Source organism: Melospiza melodia, chromosome Z (genome assembly GCF_035770615.1).
Source record: "Melospiza melodia melodia isolate bMelMel2 chromosome Z, bMelMel2.pri, whole genome shotgun sequence".
NCBI lineage: Eukaryota > Metazoa > Chordata > Aves > Passeriformes > Passerellidae > Melospiza > Melospiza melodia.
Window position 1 is genome coordinate 48,088,303 of NC_086226.1, and position 21,700 is coordinate 48,110,002.

At 35.9% G+C, this 21,700-nt stretch overlaps 1 long non-coding RNA gene across 1 annotated transcript; it reads left to right on the forward strand.

Moving 5' to 3' along the window:
• The first annotated feature begins 2,692 nt into the window (after positions 1-2,692).
• LOC134432316 (uncharacterized) lies at positions 2,693-15,708 on the forward strand. The gene is made up of 3 exons (XR_010031291.1): positions 2,693-3,126; positions 3,846-3,893; positions 15,508-15,708. It is a non-coding gene; the product is annotated as an uncharacterized LOC134432316 (long non-coding RNA).
• Positions 15,709-21,700: the final 5,992 nt, after the last annotated feature.

Sequence of the window (21,700 nt, forward strand, 5' to 3'; positions counted from 1 at the left end):
CTAACAGAAAGAATCCAGGGATTTCAAGAAAAATAATGGCATGCTTTTGCTTTTAGTTCCCAGCGCTGGTACTTTTGTATCTTTTGTACTATAGATAATTCCTACTTCTGTTTCCAATAATGCTGGCTGAAATTAACTTACAACAACATGAAAGGTGATCACATGTATTTTCTATACAGTCAAAAGGTCTATGGGTATATCTTGCTGCAGAAGAGGAGACATTTTTTTTTTTCCATTTCACATTTTTGTTTCAAAATGATCTCTAGCTACTTCACTTGTGTGTATGCCAAAATCGTAGTCATAATTGCTTTAAGGTTCTCACCCAGGATCATTGTCATATCAGACAACTCAGTACATACTTTCTGTTTCAAGATCAAGATCATTCTGTGGTAGCCTACCATGCGTGTGAGTAAATTTTACATCATAAGCTGGTTTGCCTCCTCCTTCTCCCTTTCCATTTTAATATGAAGCAGTTCATTTGCTTTTATCATTGTCTTCCTTTTGCTTCTGTTTCCACATCCTGTCTTCTATTACTCTTTTTCAACATTAATGGACTAACACTGGAAATCTCATATGGATCCAAATGAATTGCCAGTATTGATCTGCATTGAAAAGCTCCTACATAATGTCACCTCAGTGACCGCTGTATTCCCACAATAATAACCAGCTACATTTCCTGAGGAAACATTTTTATACTTAGTGGCAGATAGAAGCTTTAAATACAATACTTTACAGACTGTGATACTCTACTGTGATGCATTTACAGAACACAGCTGGCTGCAAAACTTTCAAGCTGTATTCCAAGCTCCAATATTGAGATATACAGCCACTACAGTTGACAAAGTTTGTCCTTTACCACATCCAGTCTCAAAACTTCTATGTTAATAGCCTGGAAATGTGAAAGTTTTCTGGTAATCTTGCCAGTGTTCTAAGTTCAAATGGCATTACACTTGCTTATTATCCACTTTTCCCTATTATATTGTGGCAATAAGAGAAGATTGCTGAAAAAATAATCCTCCATGCAACTTGGACCTAATTATGGCAAGTATGTTTTATGACAATTGTCAAGAGTTAGTAAGAGTGGATGCAGCTCATACTGGGTGAAGGACTAAGTGATCAGCAGTGAAGGAAAGAATGAAAGGAAATAAGAGACTCACAGTATGAAACCACTGCTGTAAATATTCCAGGGGTTCCAGTTGCTCAGCTGTAATTAAATAAAAAAGACATACCGATATAAAATGATTACCACTATGCATATGGATAGATAATTTGAGAATCAGAGCATGGAGAGCTTTCAGCTTACTCACAGATATAGGTGCTGTGAAATGTCTCTGACTAAAGGAAGAGTACTTTTGTCTCATACCTAATAAATATTCTAGACAGGTTGGCTAACCTAAAGGGCTAAAATTTGCATGATAGAACATAGGATATCATCACAACTATCCTTAAGTTCTTTCCCAAAAGAGTGAGCATAACTCCAGAACAGCTTTATCCATTAGCAATAGCAATTAATTGAGTAATAAAATCTTGGTATCATAAATTCTGAGTTCTTCTCAAGTATCTTGGTTCATACCATTGAAGTGCAGCACCCTTGACAGAGCCTGGTGAACTGGTGTAGTGAGCCTAGTCCTGTGGTCCCAAGTAACATCAATAAGATTCATAGTTACTAGAGATATATAGTTACCAGATATGACCAAATTCACAGCAAGGTCTTCAGAAAGTTTCATTTCCTTCTCCCACATGACAACGAAATGTTTTTCATTTTCTTGTAAATATTTGTTGCATGTAAGTAACTTCTGTGTTCCTTTCAGGGTTTCTAAATGTGGAGATAATTGTGTGTTTAATGAATCCCTGACAATAAATCATGAATAACTGATTTTCATGCTGTGAAGGGTTCTATCAAAGGCCATGAAAAATAAATGCTTAGAGCATAAAAATAATCTTTCTTAAATAATTACCATGATTACCGTGACAGTTTGTTTTGCCTGACTCAAGGTACATCACACTTAGAGTCAGAATTTAGGTTAAAATACTAAATTATCTGTGTACACTTAGTCTACAATATTTCAAAATACAAAATAAGTCTGCAATATTTCCTTTAAACAAGCCTATTATAAAATTTACACAACCCTTTAGTCAGCCTAGAAATTAAGCAGAATTTATTTATTATGAATAGTCTTAAGAAGTCCTGTTTTTTTCTAATTCTCTGCATACGGTAAATTTTGGGGAATTTGGTTATTTTACTAACTTTTCTGATTTTAATTGCTTTCAGACTTTACCTCCTGTCCTGGTCTTGCATCACAGAAGCCATGCAAAGAGAAGCTGCTAGCAGCTACTCCGTGTCTGACAAAAAAAAAATAATCAGTAATTAAGCTTTGAGAATAGACAATCTGTTAAACCACTGAAAAAGCTGATACAACCCTGTGGAAAAAAAAAAAAAAAAAAAAAAAAAAAAAAAAAAAAAAAATCCCGGGAAATCTCTTTTTCTTTTCCGGTTGGCAAAGAGTTTACAAGGCTGGCCCAGCCCCTGTGTCGGCCGGGCTGGGCCGCGTGGGGCCCGGCTCCATGGCCGCCGGGCAGGGCAAGGGGAGGCCGCGGAGCCGGGGCTGGCCAGGCCGCACCAGCTGCGGGGCAGGGGCAGGGGCAGGGGAGGCCACCGGCCACGAAGTCCAAGCCTGGCTGCTGGGATCCATGCCACTCCCCCTGCTCCCCCAGCGAAGCCGGCAAAAAAAAAACAGAGGCGGCTCTGCAGCCCGTGCAGAAAGCAGCCCAGGGCGGACCGGCTCAGACAGGATTCTGCCACCGCTGAGATTCACCCACAACCACGGGACGGGAGGGAAGAAAAGCCATCGGCCCTGGCCATGCTGGTTGCTGTTTCCGAGCCTGGCTGCTGGGATCCTTGCCCTCCCTGCAGCGCGGCTGATCCTGCCGCCACCCCAGCACAGACACTGCAGGAACTTCCATCATAAAACAGCCCAGGCCACAGGCTACCCAGCCCGGCTGCGGTCCTGTGACCATCTGCAGCCCCTGGACGAGATATTAACTCTTCCAGTGCTTCAATCATCCCTCGGCTGAGAGAAAAGGATAAAGTGAAAACATTTAGAGAAACAACATAAAGATGCCAAGGTCAGTGAAGAAAGAGTCAAGTCCCAGATGAGAGGAATGAGGAGATGCCTTGATCTTGGGGCTGAAATCCTCTTGCAAAGCTATGGAGAAGGATGCAATTGATACATCCGACTCTCTTTTTCCCTGTAACCCATTGAAAGTATGGGGAAATGACTTGTTGAAATTGTATATATATCTAGCAAAGGCCTCCATGCTAAAGTAAGCAAATGAAGTAACTGTAATCCCATAAGAAGTTTGAACAGAGAAGGAGAGAAGAGTGATAAAGACCCTGTGCCCCCAGGGAGAGAAGAAGACTTCTGTTCCTAAGTTGGTTTCAGAGATAAATAAAGAGAACCTTTGCTCTTGCACATCTTTAAAATAGTACCCCATAAGCTGACATGGCCCATAAACACAGCTGTGAGGAAAGGTGTGAAAAATAGGAGGGACTTCATGATTACAGATTTTTTCAGGCGTCCGCTATTCGCAGAAATTAAAAGCCACACAATAACTATTTTCTTGTAGAGAAGTCTCCATGAATGTACTAGGACTCCTTTCCCTAAGTGAACTGCAGGAAGACAATTCTAGAAGTGCTAAACTAACTGAATTGTTTCTGTAACTTTTGAGTGGGAAGGAAAAGATTGTGGAGGGAGGAGAAGTGCTCTAAAAAATCTTATTCTGATTCTTATTTTTCTTTCTTTTTTGTAATTACTGTAAACAATTTTCTTTCTATTCTTTTAAAGTTTTGAGCCTGCTTTGCCTTCCTCCTAATATCTCACAGGAAGAAATGAGTAAGTATATTCTAGTAGGTGCACTGGCATTTGGCCAGCACTAAACCACCACACCGCTCCACTTTAATTTGATTGAAAATGTCTTTATTCCTGGTAACCAATTGGATCAAATAATTTAAAAAATTATAAACAAAAAAGAGAAAGTTATCTGAATGCATTTTTTACACACCCACAAGAACTTTCCTACAGAAGATATATGGTTCTGTTTAGCATACAAAATTTTTCCCAGAGTTCTGTTGCCAACTTTGTTTAATTATTGCTTGGCAGTGATAGATCCCAGCTGTTACATGCCTTTGCAACACATGCATTGAACTATTCAGCATATACAGACCTTTTATTTTTTTTCAGGCAAATGGAAGATGAATTTACAAAATGTATTTTAAAGTATTTTTTAAAGAAATTTTAACAAGGAGAATGAAATTAGTAACTCTAAACAATATTTTTAATTACCTCATTAAGAAAAAAAATTAAAACATTTAGTTGAAACCAAATTATATTAAAACTTGAAGCTGTAAAGAAAAGAGTCTTCAAAAACTTTTGTTGTTGCTGCTTGTACTGTATATATGACCAGCATAAAGCGTCTGTCATTCCTTAATACTATTAATTCAGCAGCTATTACTAGCTTACTGGGCAAACCACATTGAAAACAGTTCTAAGGACTAGTGAAAAGGTTTTTGCTTTCTTTTTCATTAAACAAATTCCCAGAGTTTATTTTGTTACTGAAGACTCCCCAGCTTCCACCAGCCCTAGTATTTTATCAACCTGATCTAAATTCAAATCTTCTGCTTTGTTGTATATTGTGTTCATAGACAAGCAGGCTGATACCTTAGAAATCTGCGTTAAGGAGTTCCCCAACGATGTGTATTACACACAGCACTGTTGTTAAGGGGGTATTTATGGGCTTCTAAGTCAATAACTGAATCCAGGCTCCATATGCCAAATATAACCCTGCACCAGCTGGTTGAAAAGCTGTTTCTCTCCCTCTAAGGGAGAGCTCTGGGTAAAATATTCATTACTTGCAAGGAGGGCCTGGAATTTAATGCTTTTATAAACCAAGAGAAAATTAATTCTATGCTTAAAGGATAAAAGAATCCTTGTAAATTTATATTTTTCTTTTTCTGTACTAGCCCAACACAAATAGTCACTCTGTAGATTTATGCTACTCATGTCACTTGTCTAGAAAAGACTTCCTTTTTCCTCCCAATTTATGAAATAAACACCTGAAATTCAAATATTTTCGTCTAAGTACAAAAAGATAGTATTAAATAAGGGTGAATGTCTAAATGTTCATATAGATTTCAAACCTTCACACATTTCATTAGAAATGTTTAGTCTACTAGGCTACCAGCAACCAGGAGGATAAAAGTGTGTGGGTATTTGTGTGTGTGTATTTGTGTGTGTGTATGTGTTTGCATTTTGAGTTCTCAGTTGCTCAAACAGAAAACAGCATCATGTATTGTTCCATGAAGAGGCAGTTCTGTTTTGAGTTAAAAATCAAATGTTAAGCTGTTCCGTATCTTCTAGTGAAAATGCAAAGTCACTGTAAGGTTTTGATTTATTATAATGTTTACATTACATAGGGACTGGGGGAGTGAGAAAAAGGCAAGACAAACCAAAGTAACCTAAGACAATATAATTCAGCTGATCTTAACTGAAGAAAATAACTTTAAACACAAAAAAGTGCTTAAACTCCCCTAATTTTGATGTGGGTATATGTTTTCCTCATTTTTTAATCAATTTTTTAGTAAAAAAAACAAATATACAAAAAAAAACCCCATGTAAATGCCACCACCCCTCACCAATTATTTGGGGACAGTTTAAGTTCTCAAAACTGATTGTTCTCCGTCTGTGTCACATATGTTTAACATCACAAAGGACTTGTTGAATGTCCCCTCTATTCTATTTTGAAAGCTGTCAAATATATTTTCACCACCTGATCTCAGCAAAGCAAAAATAATAGTAAATTTCAAGATGTCTAATTTTTCTGTAATTTCTGAATTTTCTCAATCACCAAATGCAAATAATTTTCTCCAACTAGATTAAAAAGAACCTATTGTTCTATATGAAATCAATATCAAAAATCTGCATGTAGTAAAGCAAACCAACAAAGCAAAAAAACCTACCTTCTGAATATTACATACCAAGAAACTATCTTAGCATTTTTCCATCAATGAATAGTTTTCTTTCACGCTTTAAGGGCCTAATTTAGTACTAAGTTTTATGTTGATCAATGAGATATTGATCAATCAATATTTATAGTTTTTGATCAATGAAATATTGATCAATATTTCTATGTGTATTTTTGAGATAAATTCTTAGACATGTTTTAAATTATAAAACTCTTAAAGGGCCAAATTTGAAATTTGCTGAGTACAGATCACACTGTGGCAGAACTGATATCCCTAACTAAACATAGGTATCATGTAATCAATTGCCTTTTATCTTGTGACACAATGCTTTGGCTTCAATGAAAAAGGCAATGCTGTGGTCCATCTCCCTTCTCACATCTCAAACTATAGAGCTACCCTGCTTACAGGACGACAATTACAATTATATATTACAACCTAAGATAATACCCAGCTGCCCTGCTACATGGGAATGAAAGCAGTTCTAGTTTCATCTACAGCAGCCATTGTAGCTGCAGCAGATGAATGCAGATCTGCTTTTTTCCAGCCAACAGGATGTTGCTTCTTCCTCCAACCTGTACTCTCCCACAGATTTTTTTCTAACTGTTTTCAGTTTAAGAGAGACAATGTGGCTAAAACTTGCTTTCCACATAGGTGCAGTGGTCTGATTTTTGACTAAAACGATTTCTGTAAATGAAGCTTCATAGCTGTCAGGTGTGAGGCACTGGTTGTGAGAAGCTGTGGGCATTAACTCGGGCATAACTGTAACAGAAGAGGATGTCTGCTGATAGCCTTGTTCTTCTGAAATAACAGGGAAGGAATTTCAAGTAATCAAAATGGTAGAATTTGTCCAGAAGAAAGCTGCCTGGAAGAATACAGGGCACCATTACTGAGAAAAAAAATTCTTGCCTAAATGAAACTTTGTTCTAAATTAAAAATGAAAGAAAATGGGTAGAGGTGGGAAAAAGAGAGGGAATGTCAAGCCAACAACAAGCAAACAAAGAATTAATAGTGCCTGCAATAGGTTTAAGTACTGTACAGAGTTGTCAGGCTGAGTAAGATTGGAGTTAATGATCTTTGGCAATCACGTTGATTCTGATCTAGCATGGTGAATCTTATCTGTTTTAGACAGATAGTTAAGGGTGCTTCAAATAACCCTGTTGTCTTTATCATCTCAGCTAATTGCTCATTCTTTATTGTAGTCCCAACTTTTATCACAAGGACAAAGCTACTGTCAGTGGAGATAAATATATAAATAAGAGGGACTCAATCACCAATTAATTAGGGTATGTCATGTAAGGAATTCCAATCTGCAGTGAAAGACTAGCATACTAGTTTAAAGTAATACAGAGGCAAGATTCAGTTAAATATTTTCAAGACTACATTTTCATGGGGAAGAAAATAATGTTTTAAACCAATTTTATATTATGCTTATAAAGTATTAGACCTAATGATGATCTAAATGTATTATATCTGTATCTACTCTACAGGGCAGAAATAGAGAAAAAGATGAGCAATTAAATAATGAAACAACAAGAACTAATATGCTTTTCATAGAATCATGGAATGGTGAGGTTGGAAGAGATCATTGAAGGTCTTCTGGTCTAACATCCCTGCTCAAGCAGGATCCCCTAGACCACATTACTCAGGGTCGTGTTAAGTCAGATTTTGAGTATCTTCAAAGAATGAGGCTCCACAACCTTTGTGGGCAACCAGTAAATTTCTTTGAAAGCTGTAAACTCATGAATCCCTTCAATAACCAAACAAAACCAAGTCTCTGTGGTGGTTTAGCCGCAGGTAGTAAGCCCCCTTCTAGTAGCACAGTCACTTCCCCCCATGTGGATGGGGGAGAGAGTCAGAAGGGCAAAAATTTAATAAACTTTTGGGTTAGGAAAAGGAAAATTTAACAAGTGGAGGAAAAAAAAAAAAGCAAACAACAGAACAAGAAAGAAAAAGTAAAAGAAAAGTGAGATAAAAGGAATAATTTCTTAGTAACTTGAGTGATTGGCAATAGTCAGCTGCTCCAGGAGTACTTGCCTTGGACCCCTGTCCCCTTCCCAATATTATCAATTTTACTTCTGAAGCAAATCTCATGTGATAGAGAATATTCTTTTTGTGAATTCAGGTTAGTTGTCCCAGCTGCATCCCTTCCCAGCCTCCTGCCCACCCCCAGCCTACTTGCTAGCCAAACAGAGTGCGAAACATGTTGTGAAAGCACTGTTCAGCAACAGCTGAGAACATGCATGTGTTATCAACACAGTTTTGGTCACAAAAACAAAACAAACACCATGAGATCAGCGGAAAAATGAAGTAAATTAATCTGTCCCAGCAAAACTGTGGCTGTTTTGCTGTCTTGCCACAACCAGTAAGGAGACACCACTATACTATCAAAAGGAGGAGATCAGGACAAGGAAAGGGAAGCAGAAGAAGAAAAAAAATGAAGAGAAAAAACTGAGGAGGAAAAGGGGAGAAAGGAGGAAATCCAAAAGCAGGGAATGGAAAGGGAAAGGGAAATTCTTCAGTAATTCCAACGGTTGTTTGAAAAAAATAGATAAATAATTCCCTTTTAAAACTGGAACCAGAAAGAGACTGAGGGCCATTTTCTTAAGCACCTTAAATTGTACTGTTTAATCTCTAAAAGACACGGCTATTGTACTGTTGGGCTATTTTTCTTACTATTTGAATTTTGCTGTTGGTATTTCAGTAAATATACTTGCAAGTTTCCTTGTAAGAATGAGTTGGGATCTTGCGAAACAATAAAACCTTCTACATCCTATTATATACTATGTATTGCATGGAATAAGATGAAACCAAACATTACAGTACAAGTTTATTGCAAGTATAAGCTTGGTTAAGGAAGCATCACGAACTAGCTGGTACAGTTATCTCTGTTATTAAGAGGAAATTATATAAAGATATATCTTCTGCAGCTCAATTTGATTCTCTATATTTTTAAGTTTTCCTTTTACTTGTTTTCTACAAGGTTTGAAACTGCTTTTTTCAGTTATTTATCTGCTAAACATTTTCTTCAGCATGTTACTGGTCACCTTTCCTCACCAAAGTTCTGATAATATTTTATTTTTTACTTTCACAGCTTTTTCTTTCATGTTCTGGGACTTCAAATCTGACATGACATTCTCTGTTAGGAAGAGATGATGTTATTACAAGGCACCCTCTGGGTGGGTTCCCCTGTTGAGGTTTGGAAGAGTGCTCACGGTATGCCCTCAATAACACTGGGGAGAAACATGCCCAGCTTTCCTGACTGTGGAAGTCTGACATCAGTATGTTCAGAAAAAGCCAAGGGATGGTTATAGTCTCCACTATAAGCTACAGCAATCAACAGTAGAGCTGATCTCCTACTGGCACCCCTTATATACCCTTTTTTTTTTCCCAAGAAAGAAACATTCATATATTACCAACATATCGACTCTCATCATTTCCTAAATAAACACACCACCTTTTTTATTCTTCTTCGACTGCTTTGACACCATTTTTTTTTAATTTAGGGTTGCCTTGGTAATTTCTGCTTAGCTTGCAAACCATGAAGTTCTTGTCCACTTTCTTGTAATCACACCATTATCTTGTTAGCATAACTAGATGGCTAAGATTAGCTGTCTACTGTGATATCAGGAGCATGTCTGTGATATCAGGAGCATATGGCAACTTCTCATGTTTCTCACTAGCTAGAGTAGCCATATAGTCAGAGCAGACTCCTTTTTCTATTATTTAATAGCTCTGACAAAGTGTCTGGTACTGTGTTCTGCTGTCTTCCAGAACCTGAAGCAGCTACTGAGCAATTATGTGCCATACTTTAACCCCATCTGACAAACTAAGTACCATGCAGACATTCACTCTCCATCCCTGCCCTCTCTGAATTTCAATGTCAACTCATCTCTTTCTCACAGTTCTGCTTCTCACCAGAATTGACAAGGATAAGATGTCTGCAATGCCTCAGGCCATTCAGATATAATTCCTGAGAAAGTCAGTGAAAGTCTTTGTTTAATGATAATTCACATCATTTTTGCCAGGAGTGTAGTAGATTGTAATTTATTTAGAGTAGGATTCTCTTGTCAAAGAGTACTTCCTCATAGAGAGGTGGATCATAACTGTGTTCATTTGTCTTTTCTTGTTTGGAAGAAGAGAACAAGGTAGAGAAGAATATGCAATCAAGAAAAACAAACTCAAATATATTTTCTCAGGCTACTGGTGCTAAGTTTGAGAATGACCCCAAGTCAGTGAAGTAAGCTTTGCAGCTGTATCAAGTCCTTTCAATGGTGGAAACTCCAGGGGGGACAGTGAGAAATAATTTGTCTATTGTCTCTCTCTGGGAGGGGTAGAATAGTGCATGAAGGAAGTGTTAATTCGGTGTTAATTTGGTGTAAGGCTTCCTGATTTGCACTGCTTCAGCTGCTGTGGCTTGAAGCAGCGCCAATTCATGTATGTTTGCAGCTACCTCTACAGAAATGATTTTAAGGTTTCTTTCAGGGAAAAGTCAATTAGAAAAATATTTTGTATCTTTCCAATCTTTTTGACAAGCACTTGTTGAAAGTGATCTATTATGTAGTGAAAACAATATGTCAAGAGCAGAAAACAAATGCAAAAATCTTTTAACAATAATTACAAAAAACACAGAATGGGTCTGGTTGGAAGGGACCTGAGCTGGTCAGCTTATCCAACTTCCCTGCTCAAGCAGGGTCATCTCAGAGCACACTGCACAGGATTTCATCCAGATGGTTTTTTAATATCTCCCGTGAGGGACATTCCACAGCTGCTCTGGGAAGTATGTGCCAGTGCTTGGTCACTCCCACATTACAGAAGTTCTTCCTCATATTAAGGTGAAACTTCCTGTGTATCAGTTTCTGGCCATTGGTTCTTGACCTGTTCCTTGACACCAATGAGCAGAGTGTGTCTCCATCTTTTTGACACCTTCCTTTCATATACACTGTAATTGTAGTGTACACAAAAAATCATAAGAATCTTATGTTCAGCAGTTGCTTGTAAAAAAGCATAAATCACCTTTGAGATTCTTGTGACTGGAAAAAAATTACTTTATTTAACTCTTCATATGACAGTATGAGAAAATAATGAAAGAAACAAAAAAATTCCAGATGGTATTCGAGGGTAGGGACAGGGAAATTGTTTTCTTCTGGGATTTTAGAAGAAGACAAGAAGGAACCAACCATTAAGCGAAATGCTTGTCTGTTATTTCTTTCAAGATATAATACTTTGTTGTAATTTTTTTTTAAATTTTGTTACATTTTAGATTTTATAAGTTTTAACAGAAAAAAAGCTCTTAGCAAATCAGCAGTTCATTTTCAATAATGACAGAAGAAAAGATTGGGGAGGTTTTGGAACACATAGAGTTACTCACTAATGTCTTATGTTAGAATATATCAGAGTGGTGAAACACAAGAAGTAATCAGCCTATTTCCTCCATAGCATCATGGGCAGTCAGGGGTCAGACAGTCCTGACATAATTGTTCTTGGATTACCATTTCACACAGAACTTTGTTACAGCTGATAGCATGGTATTTGTGTGGCAGTTTCTGGTAGTGCCACTGTTGCCCAGCTGAGTGACAAAATCTGATGGTGGTCACAGATGGACGATGAGCATCAATATCATCCTGACAGGATTTCTACGCTTCTGTCAGTGACAATTTGGATTCCCTGTGTCCTTGAACTATGACGAGGACGACATCTTCTATATCTCAGTGACAGTTTACTGGAATTCTCTGATGACGAGCATCAGTTTTGACCAGTTTGGCTGTGGTTTATGTTTTAAAGAGCTGGGATGACTGTTTTTTGAGGATTAAGCAATGTGTCAATACCCTAGCATAATAAATATTTAACCAAATTTCACTTAAAGATTTTTCAAGTGAATACCAAAAATTAGCCCCATACTACCCGTGGCCATCTGCTTTACCACATGAGCCCTCCTTGTAGTTTGCTTAGAAGACAGACATTTCCTGCTTTTGCAGCAGTATTGTAGTGTTTTGAGATTTTCCTTCTGTGACTTAAGATTGTCCTTTCAGGGAAACAAATACAACAGTCTTCATCAAACTAAACTAATCTAACCTAAATTAACACATTACATGGTGTCTAGGATGGGTGAATAGTCAAGAAAACTTTAACATGGCTGAAATTCTCCTTATTTCCCCCACTTCCCCCAGGAACATGACACTTTATAACCTCAAAAAACATGCTGGTTTCTCTATCAGCCCAGCAAGAAGATGTACATGCTAGCCAAGTACAGCCAGACTGAGTTTCTCCAGTTAAGCTATTATTGCAAGTAAAGAACAGAATTACTGTTTCCTTACAGCTTATCAGCTAGGTTACCCTTGATTTCCACTTCCTGGAAGTGCTGACTCAGGATCACTGTAGTGAACTATGGTGCAAATCTCATAGCCGTTATGCTGAAAGGCTGACATAATATTGCATATATATTTTTTATGCTTATGAATAGAATACATTATGACTATTTTAGTAGACTTGATTTGTAGCAGAGCTTAACGAATGCTGGGACCTTTGCTATCTATTGTGAGTCATAGAGAAATTGTGTGTACTGGGAGGTAACTGCATGTCTTAATAAATAACCTTATAAAAGTTAAAAGTCAGCATTTGCTCTAGTGGCTAAAATAAAATCTTGCTAGTGTAGTTCTTCAGTGTTGTAAGGTTAACTGCATTCTTTCCAATGTGGATTGAAAATTAGACTGTTAGTTTTATGCTATACCAGAAGAGCTGGGCAATCTGTGGATAACTTTAAGGCATTTTATACAGTCTACTGGCTGCAGTAGGTACTGGAGTCAGAGTTTATTCAAGAACTGGCGTGTTTTTCTGAAGCATTCCATTTCATGGGTGGCAGATCACATTGCAATACGTTGCTTAAGACACTTCACCATCTTGCACTGTGATATGTCAGCATATGGTAGAAAGCTGCATTTCATCACATGAATTGTTGTAATGTTTCCTAAAACGTAGCATGAAGGAAAGCTTTGTGACAGCTCACTTACCCATTAAGTGCTAGTATCAGATTTGTAATCAAACACGAAGACAAGAGCAGACAGTAGTATGGTTCATCAAGTAGTATAATTATTTCTGAATACCAGGCACACCTCTGGAATCAGTGAAGTATTTCCCTTTTTCTTTCCTTGACTTTCAATTATGGCTATGGTTATCAAAAGTGACAGCTGATGGAACAAATATTTCTGTTTATGTTGTTTATAGTATTAGTATAATTAGTGGCATCAGTCATAATAAACAGGCACAGCATGCAGCAGTGACACAACTGCCATTAAGCAACACTAATGCAGAAGCAAAAAGTGCCGTGAAGAACACTGTATCCAAAGCTGGCTGTAAGTAGTTTCTTGAATCTATGTATATATGCAAGTTTCTGTAACAGACTGCTTTACTGTGTGTAAGTGTCAAATGTTCTGAACAACTGCCCTATGATTCAACTATATCTTATGACTGTTGCATTTCCAGACAACCATGTTATTTATACTTATTAACGTCTATGTACATATACATGTACCAAAAATATACAAAATTAGAGAGAGAGAGAGAGAGAGAGAGAGAAATGTAGAGATATATGTCTGTAATATAGCATACTATGCTATAAATAGCATCTGCCTTTTGGGGTTGTTTTGGTAATGATTTGTAGTTTTCAGTGCTGGATGAATACTAGATTTTTCTGTTCTTCCTCAGGTCTTTGAGTAATTGTCCAAGAGGTGATCCAGTTTAAGTCAATCCAATTACCTGGGAGACAAAGCAGCTACAAACATCTATACGTATAACAACACAACACAGCCACACATGGGTATTGGATTAATACTGTCTGTTAAGCCCAAGTAGACACAATACAAAAAGGTCAAAAGGAAAAAAAAAAAAAAAGAGAAAAATCCAAAAATAGTACTCTCTTCCTTTTATAAACCTGTGCCTGCACTCACAAATTATATAGGTGTCAAAGGTGATTTTCACTTCAGATTTTCTGAACCTTGTATGCAAGCATATCCTTTCTTGTAGTGGGCAGGAAAACTGCATGTCTTTATGCAAGTAGTTTACATGCAATGTGAGATGACAGCAATGAAATGTCACATGAGTTGATAATTCCTTACTGATCTGTGTTAAATGTCTTCATGAAGAGTTGTATGCAGGCAGATATACAGAAAACCAAAGGATCATTAATAGCTCAATTTTGCACATTTTTGGGGTTTTCCCACTCAGGCTTTGGTCAGGATTTGTCTGAACTTTAAAATTCTTCTCAGAAAAGAAATTACTGACTCTATATTGTCCGGAAGAGGGGGTTGGGATGTGGTAGGGATTTTCATTGTGGCTTCTGAGTTGTACCTGTTCTTCTATAGGCCACTGAAGTGTTAAGCTGGTGCTTTCTGTCAGCTCTAAAACCATTTAGAAAGAAACTGTTTTACAAATAATATTCTGTCACCTAACAGCATTTAAAATTATTCTAAGGAATTCATGCATGATGAAACAATGGAAAATTAGCCTTCCCTGCCAAATCTTTGCAGTGCTTAGCTCTGCCACCTTTTGACATGAAGTGTGAAAATACAGAACATGAAATGCTTAGTTAAAAATGGATGTTGTCAATGTATAAGTAATTGACAACATCCTATGGGTTAATGACTGCTCATGCACATGTTACTCTTTTTGGCAGCTATCAGCAAAATACTAAAACAACTTTGAATGAAAATATGCATTGTGTGTTCTTTGACAAAATGTTACCAGCCATAAAGTATAAAGATCAATTCAATAAATCCAATCTGCAAGGACAATAGATTTTGATTAGACTGGAGACTGGGAGGTTTGGGAATTTTCAGTTTTAGGAAAAAATATGTAGCTGCTTTTCCTTTTGTCCATGCCTTCTTATCCCTTCAGTCTTGGGGGATTAGAAAAAAAAAAGGAAAAAAAAAAGATACATTATGCGTTATGTCAGTTTACACATGAGGATCAGTGAGCTAGAAAAAAACCCCTTTAAAACAACCTCATCCTATACCTCAAAGTTGTTCCCATTTTTCCCATTTGGATCCTAGAAGCTGGTCAGCTGCAAATGAGTGTATAAAATGTGGGAAGTAAGGTAAACACTCTGGCAAGTCCCTCTAGGGGCAGAAGTAACTACCTTTGGGCTCAGGACAAGAAATAATGAAATATGCCACTAGAGAATTAAAAGGCAATCTATGCCAATTTTATTTTTCTCCTGAATTATTTGTTTCTTATTCAGTGTCTATAAATGGAGAATAAGAAATAAAGCAATTCACAGGTATGGCATTTCTCTATTTTGATGAAAATTTAAGGCTTTTCTCAGTGTGCCGTAGAGTAACACATATGTAATTAAATAATGTAATTCCTAAGGCAAATGATATGCTATAAAACATGCCACGAGAAAAAGTTACATCTTTGTGTAAATATTTGGAGATATTCTTCTGCTGGTATCACACAATCCTCAGGCAAGATCCTATCTCTCTGCGTTACAGAGTAATCAGCATGAGGTGTAGGAGCTCCAGAATGGTCTGCCATATGATGTGGTGTCAACAATTCAATAAAGGAGAAGAGAAAGTGGCAAATCAACTTATTTCTTGATGAAGAAGGACATCCCTTAATCCAAATTATTGTTTGGGGTCTTTGTAGTATCAGGTATCATTTATTTAAAAAAAAAATAAAACTGTGCCTATAAAGATGCTTCAGATTATAGTGTTCCTTATTTTGCTACAGAATGGACTTCCAGGGAAGCAATCAAATTTAGGGACAGAACCACATGCTAGGATCTTAGATATTATCTGTGGAATGAGTGTCATTGATTCACTGCAGTCATAGGATTGCAATATTGGAAGGTAAAGTGGTTTTCAGTCACTTTACTTCCAGTGATGGAAAGAAGGCTTGCATACTTACCCATTGTTCCAATAAGACATTAAAATACAGGAATTCAAAAATTCCATTGGGAAAAGAAAAAACACCCCTGTCACATGTACAAAATATGGCCTTTACTACTGAAGAACATTTTCTCAATTTTCCAAGCACATATCCATCATCAGAGATGAAAGAACCAGTCCTGGTAATTATAGCTGCATGGTTTTTGGGTTTTTTTTGCTTTCGTTTTTTATTCAAACACCAGAAGATACTTCTTTTTGCCTAAATTCCTCACACAATTGCACATAAACCGTTTCCTTCTCAGTTTCACACTCAGGTTCTCTGAAGTGTGGTAAACACCTGCAGCATTTTCCCCTTAATCTTAGCCATGAATAATGAGGAGAATTAGACCTAGTGCTCCTAAGAAATATCTGTGAAATTTATGATCTCTTTATGTTGCCATATAGGTCAATCAAATCACTTCCCCTCACTTCTATGCAAGGAAATTTGTGTTTATGGTTAGAAATGCAAGTGCTGTACCAAAGACAAAAGTTAAAAATTACAGAGCATAATGAATGCAAGGGCTATGTTTCAGATTCCATTAGTTTGGATAAAATGCTTATAGGAAAACTAAAAATAAATATTAACACAAAAATCTCAAACAAAATCCCAAATTAAGCAAACAAAACCAGAATGTCGGGTCAGAATGTTCTTTATGTGGGGACAGAATTGTTTTGGTCTGTGTATGATTTCTTGTGTGAGAGTCCAGCATAAAGATGTTTCAAAAGGCATCTTCCATCATTCTATATTGGTGTAGATCTTTGAAATGTCTTCAGATAGCTGAGATGCTGAAAACAGATTATGTTAGAACAGCACTCTGCTCTGATTTCCAGAGACTTTGCACTGCTTTAAGCCATATAAATAAGGGTAAGTGACAAAGGGTCTTTTAAATCCCTCATACTCTAAATCTTCTTTAAGTTTCTAACATACTTATTTTTTGCAAATTCATTGTGGTATCTAAACCATGGAGCTTGCACTTTCTTCTTTTTTTCAATATATAGCTGTGTGTAGACATTAAAGAACTGTAATGTAATTAAACTGTTTGTAATGCAAACTGTTTAATACTTCTTTAAATACTTACTTTAAATACTTCTAGTGCAAAATAGACAACAGTCTAACCTCTTAAGAAGAAAATATAACTTAATAAAGAATAGTTAATATACACCTGTTAGGTGTTTCAATAAGGCCATTTCCAGGTAATCAGAAATATTTTGCTGTGGAAGAATCATACAGAATCAAAATGTTACGAAAGCATCCATAGTCAATCAAAGCAACAGCAGAGGAAAGTAGGGAAGAACACATCACAGAGACCCGGCTTGATGTGACCTTGGTGAGTAAGGCTAAACTGAGCAATGGGTTGTCTAACAGTAACACATCTTGGAAGGAAAGGTGTCTGAGCAACATCTTAAATCATTAAATCAAGTCTCTTGATTTAAAGAGTATTCTGACATGTGAGGTGTATTCTTCTTCAGGTGAGAGCAAAAGGGAGTGAACTTTTTTGTGACTTTAAACTTCAGTTAGAAGTCTTCTATATAAGAAGTCTTTTTATATCTGAGTGTTTAGAAATTATAACTGTATTTCCTTGAACTGCCCTGGAAACAAAAAGTAGTGTGTAGTTATAGAGTAGGTGCATAGTTGCAGTATGAGGACTGCACTTCAACACGACAGGCAACTCTCTTCCTTCTCCTACCCGGTTTGCCCAGGAAGGTAAATGTACTCACCTAAAATTCATTGTCAGGACAGTATGAATCATCAAGAGAATCTGTGAATGGACTAAATAAAATCTCAAGTAATTTTACTTTTCCTATGGGATAGCCTAAAGATGAACAAAAGTCTGTTTAATCTTTATTTTAGCAATAAGCATACTTAATGAAAGCTGTACTACTTTGGGATTCACATATTCTGAAAGAGGGAATTATAAGAGAATGGAAGCAAATGCATAAATCTTATGTATAAATGTATAAGTGAAATTACTGAGTTACATCTCATTAGATAATTCAGATACCAAGTAAAATAAAACTTATATTCACAGTAATTAGGTACTCCCTCCACAATTTCTGAACCAACTTATTCTTGCTAAAACTAAGCTAAAGTCATGGTGTTAGCTTTCCCAGTGCAATAAAACACCCATCCTGACATTTCTTACTTGTCCCATGACTCACTAGCATAGGTTTGAATGGCAGTTCCATATTATCATAATTGGAAGTGATGGTTACTCCTACAAAGGCTATATTTTATTTCCTATAAAGGAGAAAAAATTGCAAACCAGACTTAAGAGTAACATTCTAGAGTATTGCTTCCAAAATCCTGATCGACTTGCTCTCCATAGTAAGCACATAATTACCCCAGTAAATGACATAAGGACGTACACCACCATTTTAAAAATAATAACACCAATATTGGGAAACTTTAGTCTACATAATAATAGGACTTTCCGTGCAATTCCTGTAATTTCGAGCTACCTATTTCTAAAGCTTTTATCAAGTTCTATTCTTCTTTTGTTTTTACTTGGCACACCTGGACTTGTAGGAAAAAATTTAAAAGATAAAATAAAAAGAAGTTTAAAAGTACTCAAAAATTTGTCCTATCTATGCAAAAGGCACTCTTGTAGAAAATCATCTTGAATTTCATAAACTTCTATTTCTGTTAAACTTTGTTGACATTTTAGCAGAGTTCAGATCTTTGGAATTCAGGAAATGGCTGAGTAGTACTAATAATAAAACAGTAATAATAAAAATACACTGGCAATATGTTAATCCAGTTTTTTTAATGTGTGATATTTTCTATTACAAATTGCACTAAACTCAGTGGAGCTGTTGATATAACAAAATGCAGTCAGTTATGCAGACAGTGATTTAGATTTTGGAAGTAGATACACTGAGATTTTGATAATATTTCTATGACACAGTGACCAGCATGTTGGGAGCTGCACCATGCATTCTTTTTTTTATCTTAGATATCTATCATTTGAAAATCACCTGAACCATGAACACCTTCCTTAACAATGACTTTATCATAATTTCTGAGTCAGGGACTTCAAGCAACTTTTGTCTGTTCAGTTCTTTATGACTCTGAAAGTTCTCCTGAAGGAAGAACAGGTATCTTTATAAAAATGAGACTTTTTTCTGGTCCATCACAGATTCCATTCTAATATATATAGATTAGAGACTCAGGTTGTATAATGAAAATTTGAACTGAACCTCTAATCTCCTTATTATATAGATCATATTTTTTTCAGGAGCGACTAATTTGTTTAACTACCTAAAACACAGATGGATAGGTACAATTTAAATCCCACCCAGCCATTTTCTATTTTTAGCCAGGACTCCCACTGATACCTGAATACCAAAGACTTTTTTAACCATCTAATTTTTTGAACATCTGCTTTTCCATGTGAAAAATCAAAACAAACCAAAGCAAAATACGTATTTTTGAAACGTGTTAATTTCTGGAAAACTGCAGGATTCAAATGTAGTGTTATTCTGTCCTAAAAGTGGTGGGATCAAAAAACTGCAATATGCTCAGAAGAACTCTAAAACCATTATGCCTAGAAGAGGCCAGAGAATCAGAAGGTTTATATGACTATTATTTATTTAAATATCCCTGCCATAAGTATCTGTTTTTGCACCAAAAATGCTAAGAATTGATGAAACTCCTGACAGAATAAAAGTACTCAGAAACAGAGAAAAAAACTGTTACAGCTCTGCTATTCCCTGTGACTGAATCTGCAGTTTGGTGTTTAGGCACAAGATTGTAAAACAACATTAGCAGCTGTTAGAAAACAGGGGCTGGGGCAATAAACAGCATTTACAAGTATTATGTGCTCAGTAAAATTTCCCAGTATAAATAGTATTTCAGTCCTCTTGGGCCTATTTCATGGAATTTGAGTTGATTACATAGTCTTTATGGGTCTCATAGAGGCTATCAAAGAAAGGTTTGAAAACCAAATTTTTTGTATTAAACAGCAAAGGTAGGCTTATAGTATTTACATTATAGCATATTTTACTTATTAATCGAGTACTTTTTCAGGTTTATCTAACAGTTATAAGAAAAACTAAAGCATGTTTTTATATTGATAATTTTAATAGAATGGATACTTTATTTATGATACAAAAATATTCCCCTAAATGAAACTAGGTTGTTCTGAACAAATACATAGATGAATACTTTTCAAATAATAAGTATTTCAGTTTTCAAAGAAAAGAGCTAGTGAATATGTTTTAAAGTAGGTGCTTTCAAACCATTGTGGTTAAACAACTTTTCTTAAATCAAGCATGAATGTGATTGAAGCATTACATTCAACCTCTTACAAATACTTTTATAATGCATTTCTACTGCCTATGTATTTGAAAAGCTATCACAATAATATACAATGATATTACAGTTTCCAGGTAAATGGATTACTGAGAAAAAAATAACCATTCTGGAAGAACAGAATGTTTCTATCTGTGCATCTGGAATAATATTAACATTTGAATGAGTATTTTTTCAGTTTAATTTTTACAGCTTTTAAATTGAGCTGTGTCAATAATTGTGAACAAATTTAGAATCTCAGGATGGCTTGACAGGTGTTTCAGGTTAAGTCTCTCTTGTAAGTCAAGTTTCCAGTTGACAAAATCAATGACTTTGAGAATATCTACATGGCTGAACAGTTTGCAGGTTTGCCATCCACCCTTGTGTAGTCAGGTTTAAGTTGAGAGATCATCTGGAAATTGTAAAGGAAGGAATTTTGCATTCAGAAAATAATTCTTGAAGCTAAAGGAGAAAAATGTTCTTTTTCTTGGCCTTAATTTTTCTAAACACAATACTTAGTAACAAATTCAGCAGACTTGTGTCAGGCAAATACTTTAATAGAACTTTTGAACTCCTTTACAGTCTTAAAACTGAAGTATATTAAACCTAATGGAATATATAAATACTTATGGCTATTGTAGTTGCCTGATATTAATAATTTATAGCTTAAAATACAAATCATGAATGAAACTGTTAATTATTTATTAACAGTAGTCTGCTAATGAGAGGGTAATGACAATATTCAAAACAAGACAGTGTGTCTCTTAATAATCTGGAAAAATATAGAAATCACAATGATAGCTATTTCCACTTCAGAGATTAAAATTTTGTTTCATTACAATGTAAGCAGAAAATTGAGATGCTCTTTCTTAATTCTTAACACTTACATTTTTCCCTATTGATGACTGACAGAAGATAAAAACAAGCTTCAGTTTAGAGAACTGCAGATTACTTTTTTCCTCCTGTCCGGTCCTAATATAGTTGTAATTTATACTGATGCAGACTTCATTTTTCTAGTAATTATGACCTGATTTAACATTTTACAAGAGCATCTGCCAAAATCTTTTGACTTTGATGCTGATTGGTGTAAAATGTGGAATTTACAAACCATTGAGAAATCATTCGATGCCATGCCCTGCAATTAAGAAGAAGTCAAGCAATAATAAAATCCAATTAACTGTATGCCTCCATTTAAAATTTTCAAGCTATAGTCAGAAAAAAGAATATAAAGTCAAGGGCAATAGTTTAGCAGGACTGAGCCTGGGAACACTTAGGGGAATAAGAAAGCCTAAGCATAAGAAGTCCCTCTTTATCTGTCTCCATATAATTTCTTATCTTCTGTAGGCATTTTAATTAAGATGTTAATAAATTTGCTCATAGATTTAATAGTCAGTGACAATTATGGGTCATAAACTGAAATAAAATTCAATGCAATGGATTTGTAACTTGTAAAAAAAAAACCCCAAC